The sequence below is a fragment of the Parasteatoda tepidariorum genome, chromosome 2, assembly GCF_043381705.1.
Source record: "Parasteatoda tepidariorum isolate YZ-2023 chromosome 2, CAS_Ptep_4.0, whole genome shotgun sequence".
Taxonomy (NCBI): domain Eukaryota; kingdom Metazoa; phylum Arthropoda; class Arachnida; order Araneae; family Theridiidae; genus Parasteatoda; species Parasteatoda tepidariorum.
Window position 1 is genome coordinate 99,978,195 of NC_092205.1, and position 5,671 is coordinate 99,983,865.

The 5,671-nt window shown below is 30.1% G+C and overlaps 1 long non-coding RNA gene across 1 annotated transcript in view; it reads right to left on the reverse strand.

Annotated features, from left to right (window-relative positions):
* Positions 1–5,373, reverse strand: part of LOC139425034 (uncharacterized) — an 8,361-nt gene extending 2,988 nt beyond the window's left edge. Inside the window, exons 1-3 of the long non-coding RNA XR_011636239.1 lie at positions 5,249–5,373; positions 2,646–2,738; positions 1,052–1,174 (exon numbers count right to left, since the gene is read on the reverse strand). This is a non-coding gene — a long non-coding RNA (uncharacterized lncRNA). The remainder of the gene's footprint in view (positions 1–1,051; positions 1,175–2,645; positions 2,739–5,248) is intronic.
* Between the last annotated feature and the right edge of the window lie 298 nt (positions 5,374–5,671).

The window sequence follows — 5,671 nt, forward strand, 5'->3', positions numbered from 1 at the left end:
ATTAATATTATTAGTGAATAATAAGCAATATTTTGTAAAACTACCAAAATGTTAAAGTTATATATATATGTAATACAAAAATTATAAATACTTTTGTATTAATAACAACATTAAAACTCTCTCGTTTTCATAAAATGTCTTTGGTAAAGTGTAGAAATTCTATTTTGAGACTTCAGGGCTGAAAACATACCATTGAAATATAATTAGATTTATATTTCAAAGAAGGAGTTATTTTTAGAATCTTGTTCCTCTTTCACTTCCATATTAGGAAGCATTAAATTATTTTCCATAATGCGTAGAGTTACAAGAGATGTACGACTTGAGCCTGTTTACATCATTCTCTGTTAGTATTTAATGCGGGAACGATTGTTTTCGCATGTCTATTTTCAGATATGATTGTTATCAGACAGAGGCTTCACAGCCAACACTCAATTCTCTTTATTGTACCAATGCCAATTAATCTCAGTTTTTCACCATTACATCAGATGAAGGAGTGAGATGGCTGCTTCGCAGGCAGGTACTCTACTGCAATACCTATCAAGTCAAGTTTCGCATGTCTCTTCCTGAATAACGTGTTCCATAAAAGATCTGCCGGAACCCTCCAGAGTTTTATCCACACCCCCTCCCTTGTGGAGTGGGGATGTGAACTGTTATAACCACCAGCCTACCTTTCAATAAACCTTTTGAGAACGTTTATGGTTTACGACTGAATCATTTAAGCTGAATACAGCAATGATAACAAGGATGTAGTCCTGTTATATATATATAAATTGAAAAACTAATTAAATATATTAGTTAATTATTCATTCGCCAAAATACTGAAGCTATAAAGCATTTTTTATAAAAGAGTTGTAAAGTTTGGAAGATTGTTGTGCTGTAGTTTTCCATAGTTACCACCTTAAATATCGATTTAAAAATTTTTGCCAAAAGAAGTAACCATACCATATATGCATATTGGTGGACTCACATTATTATTTAAGCGATGAAGAAAGAAAACATACGATAAAAATTGTCGAATCAAAAGTAAGATAAAAAACATCAAAACCAGTACCTGATTGCACTAGGAGGAGTTTCTAAATCACATTCAAACCACTCATTCTTTCCTACGGCATTCAAAAATGTTTTGAATTTTCAGTTAGCACCATCTTCAATTTTGATAGATTTTTTCTCTTTTCTGAAATATTAGTTACGTTAACGTTGTATACTATTTTGTTTAAAGTTTAAGAAGAATTCTAGTAAAAAATACATAAAGGGTAATCGTTATAGAATAATCTGCATGCGTAATTGTTTGTTAATTAATTTTGAAAAGTGTTCTGTAATTGCCACTCTTAATATATGTTTTGAAATCCTTGTCAACATTGAAGTAAAAAAAAAAAACGAATTAATGCTCGTCAATAAATAGTTTAGTGAAAAAAGAATTAAAATGCACTATCCAAGCCCAGCGAATCACTTTAAAAAGGAAAGTGAGGTTAAAAGCATCTAAACCAGTTTGATTGCCAAGGAAAATGGAGAGGGGCTGAACAGTGATTTTCGTGAATATTTCCAACTTTTATCAGACAATCAAACTGGCTTTGCTGTTTTTATTTTTCTGTCTTCGCAAGAAATTCGAAAAAGCTTGATGATGCATTTCTTTATTCTCCAAATATTAAATTATCTCCCAATTAAGAGTAATTTGCATCTCTCAATTCATTAAGTTATTTTGTTTTTACGTTTGACAAGGCTGGCAAAAATCCCTATACTAAAGGTGGTTAGTACAAACACCCAGTATATAATTTTTTTTAACAATTTATTTTAGATTTCAGGTTTTTTAAGTTCATATACAGCCTCTGTTGCAATCGGAAATTCTGTCAGAGGACAGAAAAGCGTCGTCTATGATTTTGAACTAACTCGTCAAATACCTCGTGTTACCTGATTTCAAGGCTTTTATAATATTTCCTGTATAATTGTTGTATACTGAAACTGTTAATTAATTTCACTTTATTGTTTAATACCTTTTATAAAACTACAAGGCCTCCTGAAATTTTTATAATAAAAGACACTGAAAAGCTAAGACATTTAATTATATATGCAAAAGTATCCCATTTTTACACTAATAGAGAGGTTATGGAATAATTAATTTTGTTGAACTTTTTTTTTAAATTTAGATTTGAGTGAAGTTAACCAGCAAATAGGCAAATGGAAATTGTTTCGTTATAGTTTATTATAATCTACCAACCTTGTTTGGTTAAGTAATAAATTCATAAGTAATAAGTTAAAAATTTTCACTGGCATGAATAAATAAAATTAAAATAATAAAATATAAAAACCAAATCTTTTACTGGAAAAGCTATTCTTTTAAAATGTTAGAAATTACTAATAGAATTTATATGGAGTTCAAATATTCTGATTGTGATCATTTTTAAAAATAATTTATTCTTTAAAAAGAACACGGGGGGGGGGGGACAAAATCCTTTTGCGCAAAGGATAATTTGTGCAGGATGCTTTTAAGGAGTGCGTTTAGCAAGCAATCCTTTTCTATATCTTAGGAAAGTTAGAATCTCCAATTAGTAATTTAAAAAAAAACTGTTGCATGACTGGTGTCCAAAATTTGAAAATTACAATGTATAAAACAGTTAAGAAAAATAAGGATTGAACTTTCAACTTACAGTCTTTCAATAGCAACAATTCCTTGTATTCTGCTTCAAGAAAAAGAGTCAGGCAATGTTTTAATCTGGCAGCTGAGTCAAACTTTCACTTCTCTGTCGGATATTTGAAAGTTGAAATATAATAAATTAGTTTTTTCTGATTACAGGAAAAGTGGAAATAAATTAAATAGAAAATGTAAAGTGAATATTTGAATCTTTCTTAAAGCAAAGGACTGAAAACGGGATGATACTGAAAATGACATAGGAGAGAAAAAATTTGAAGGAAATTCAATGAAGTGCCGTGAAACATTTTAGATGATCATTACATGTCCACAAAATTAGCTTTGACTAAATCAATTTTCAGCCAATTTCTTATTTGGAAACTTAAATCTCGAATTTCGCACTCAAATGTTTACCCGTTGTTATAGGAACCACCCAGAAATATTCAAATCAAAGTTTACCTTAATTCTTACCTAGAAAGAGGAAGTTTCAATTTCTCTTCCAGAAATTACCTCATTGAACAAAATTGTCATTTTAACGAAAATTCATCTCTTTACCCCAACAACCAAAATTAGGTTTTAGAAAAAAATAAGCGAAAGATAACTTTTGCTTTAGAAATTTGGAATACTTCATTCAAATAAAACCCCATCAGTAAAAAAAAGTATGGGCAAAGCAAATTTCAGCTAATTTATCACATAAAAACTGTTATATTTTGCCAAAAATTGTAGAAAACTTTTAGCGCAACAAAAATTTCATTACATGCTCATGGGTTTTGATATGCTAACTAGCTTCCAACATTCCGTGATGAAAATACTACTTTAATACTATGAAGATGATTAACCATTATCTCCTTCCCGAAAAGGTGGCAACAACTTTATACCAAAGTGAATCACTCTTGGTACTTAAGTGTTTTTCTACACAAAGAATCAAAGATAGTTTCTAAAAATAGTAAATCACCAAAAATGTCCTCTGCAAAGACTTGGTGTAAAAATAACTGCCACCATTTTGGTATTCAACAACTCTAAAATTTAAATGTTCAATTGTATATGATACATATAGGAGTCGGTAAAGTTATTTTTATGATACAACATACTACAGTAAGAATCATTAATTTAGTTTGCATATATATGTTGCCGTTAGAAACCGAAATCAAGAGAATGTCTACTTTCACCGGTGAATGTCAACAATCACATAGTTGCTTGTCCGAAATATTTCTTATATCCGGTTTGATATTTATTTATTCGTTTGTATTATTATTTTAATTTGATATTTTAATATCTGATGAGAATATATTTGGAGAAACATTAGTGTCCGCCGTACCGGTTAAATGCATACTAGGTAATGGAACTTGACCTTAAAAAGAACATTGATGCAGGCACTTAACTATACCTAGTATGTATTTCTGACAGTTACTAAAGCGACTATATAATTGTCAACATTCACCGGTGGAAGTCAACAACTACAAATTTCGGTCATTCATAGTACACTAATTCTTCAAATTAAATTTGTTTGCAAATCAAACTTACACACATTACAGAGCAACATTAAGCAAACTAAGCCTAACCAAATAGCAACGAATGAAAATTAAATTATTTAATGGTATTGAAAGTTTTATGTAAATCTTAAAATTAACTATTTTTGTTACACAACTCAAAGGAAATATGCTCACTCACAACAAGTGTGTATAAATGCCCGTAAGTCTTGAACTAAAGTATTCACTCTCATGTTTTTCCAACACCCAATTCAGATAGGTATTACGCCACAGTTTATACAGACAAACTCATTCCTAAAGGTTGCGTATCCTTTTATAACTGGCAATAATCCAAATCTGATGTTTGGCAGTTTTTAACCAAACCCAGAGGACAAAAGAATAAAGCATTGGAACAAATTGACCTTCCTGGAAAACAGTAATGCCGATGGCGAGTGGATTCTAGTCAGTGATCCGTCAAACACTGTTGATATTTTACACCAATACTGTAGTGGGAACAGAATTTGTAGAGACCAACAATTTCTGGGATCCGAACTTGGGTCACGTCCATTGGGACGCAAGCACTCTATCCCCTAAGCCACGACTGCTCCCAGTTAAGTATTGCTCTAATTTTCATACTTTATACTTCAGACATTTTTGTTTAAGAATTCGGTTTGGAATAACAAACTCACTCTTGCAAACATAAATAAATATTTCTTAATTATTCCCTTATATTTAATGTAAGCCAATTTGTTATTCAAAACCACTTTAAACACAGGTGTAAGTTAAGTTCTTCAGCAATGTTCTTCTCCTTAAAGTAGAGAAGTAGTTAATACAATTTCAAAGTAGTTTGTAGTCACTACATTTAAAAAAAAAGTGATTGTAGTTACCGTTAACTACATTTGTAACAAAGTAGTTGCAGTTATAATGAACTACAAAAATAATGTAATTTTTCCGGCCACTTATCTTAAATATAATATTTCACTAAATTAGCTTCAATATCGAATCAATTTATTTAAAAGATAATTTTTCAATGTAACTCAATATAATTTTTTACACTAATATTTATGGGAACTTCCAAGTTTTGAAATACTGAATATTGCAATATTTTTGTGCTTTTTTTTAATCAAAATTTCTGAGAGTTAAGAAGACGTACCGAAAGATTTCTGAAGTCACAGATGCCTGCTATCCGGAATCAAGGAGTTTTTGGCACTGAGTAGACCACCGCCAAGGCTTTTGTCACACAACCATACAAATAATAAGAACTCATCGGACTTCTTCTAAAACCTAGAAATGTGCAAACACTTTATAGCAATATTAAACATATAACTTCAAAAAACATTTACTTTATTCCAACTATTATTTTTCATTGCAAAATATTTTTTAATCATTAAGTACAGACAATTTTTTTTAAAATTTAATAATAGAAATAAACTTGGAACTATCATGGTTTTGCCTTTCAAATATGAATTGTGTGTAGAAATGTCATTTATGTTTTTTGAGTTATATTGATTGAAATAATTAATTAAATTANTTAACATTATCTAAGTAAATTAATTAGTTCTTGGCAAAGAACTAA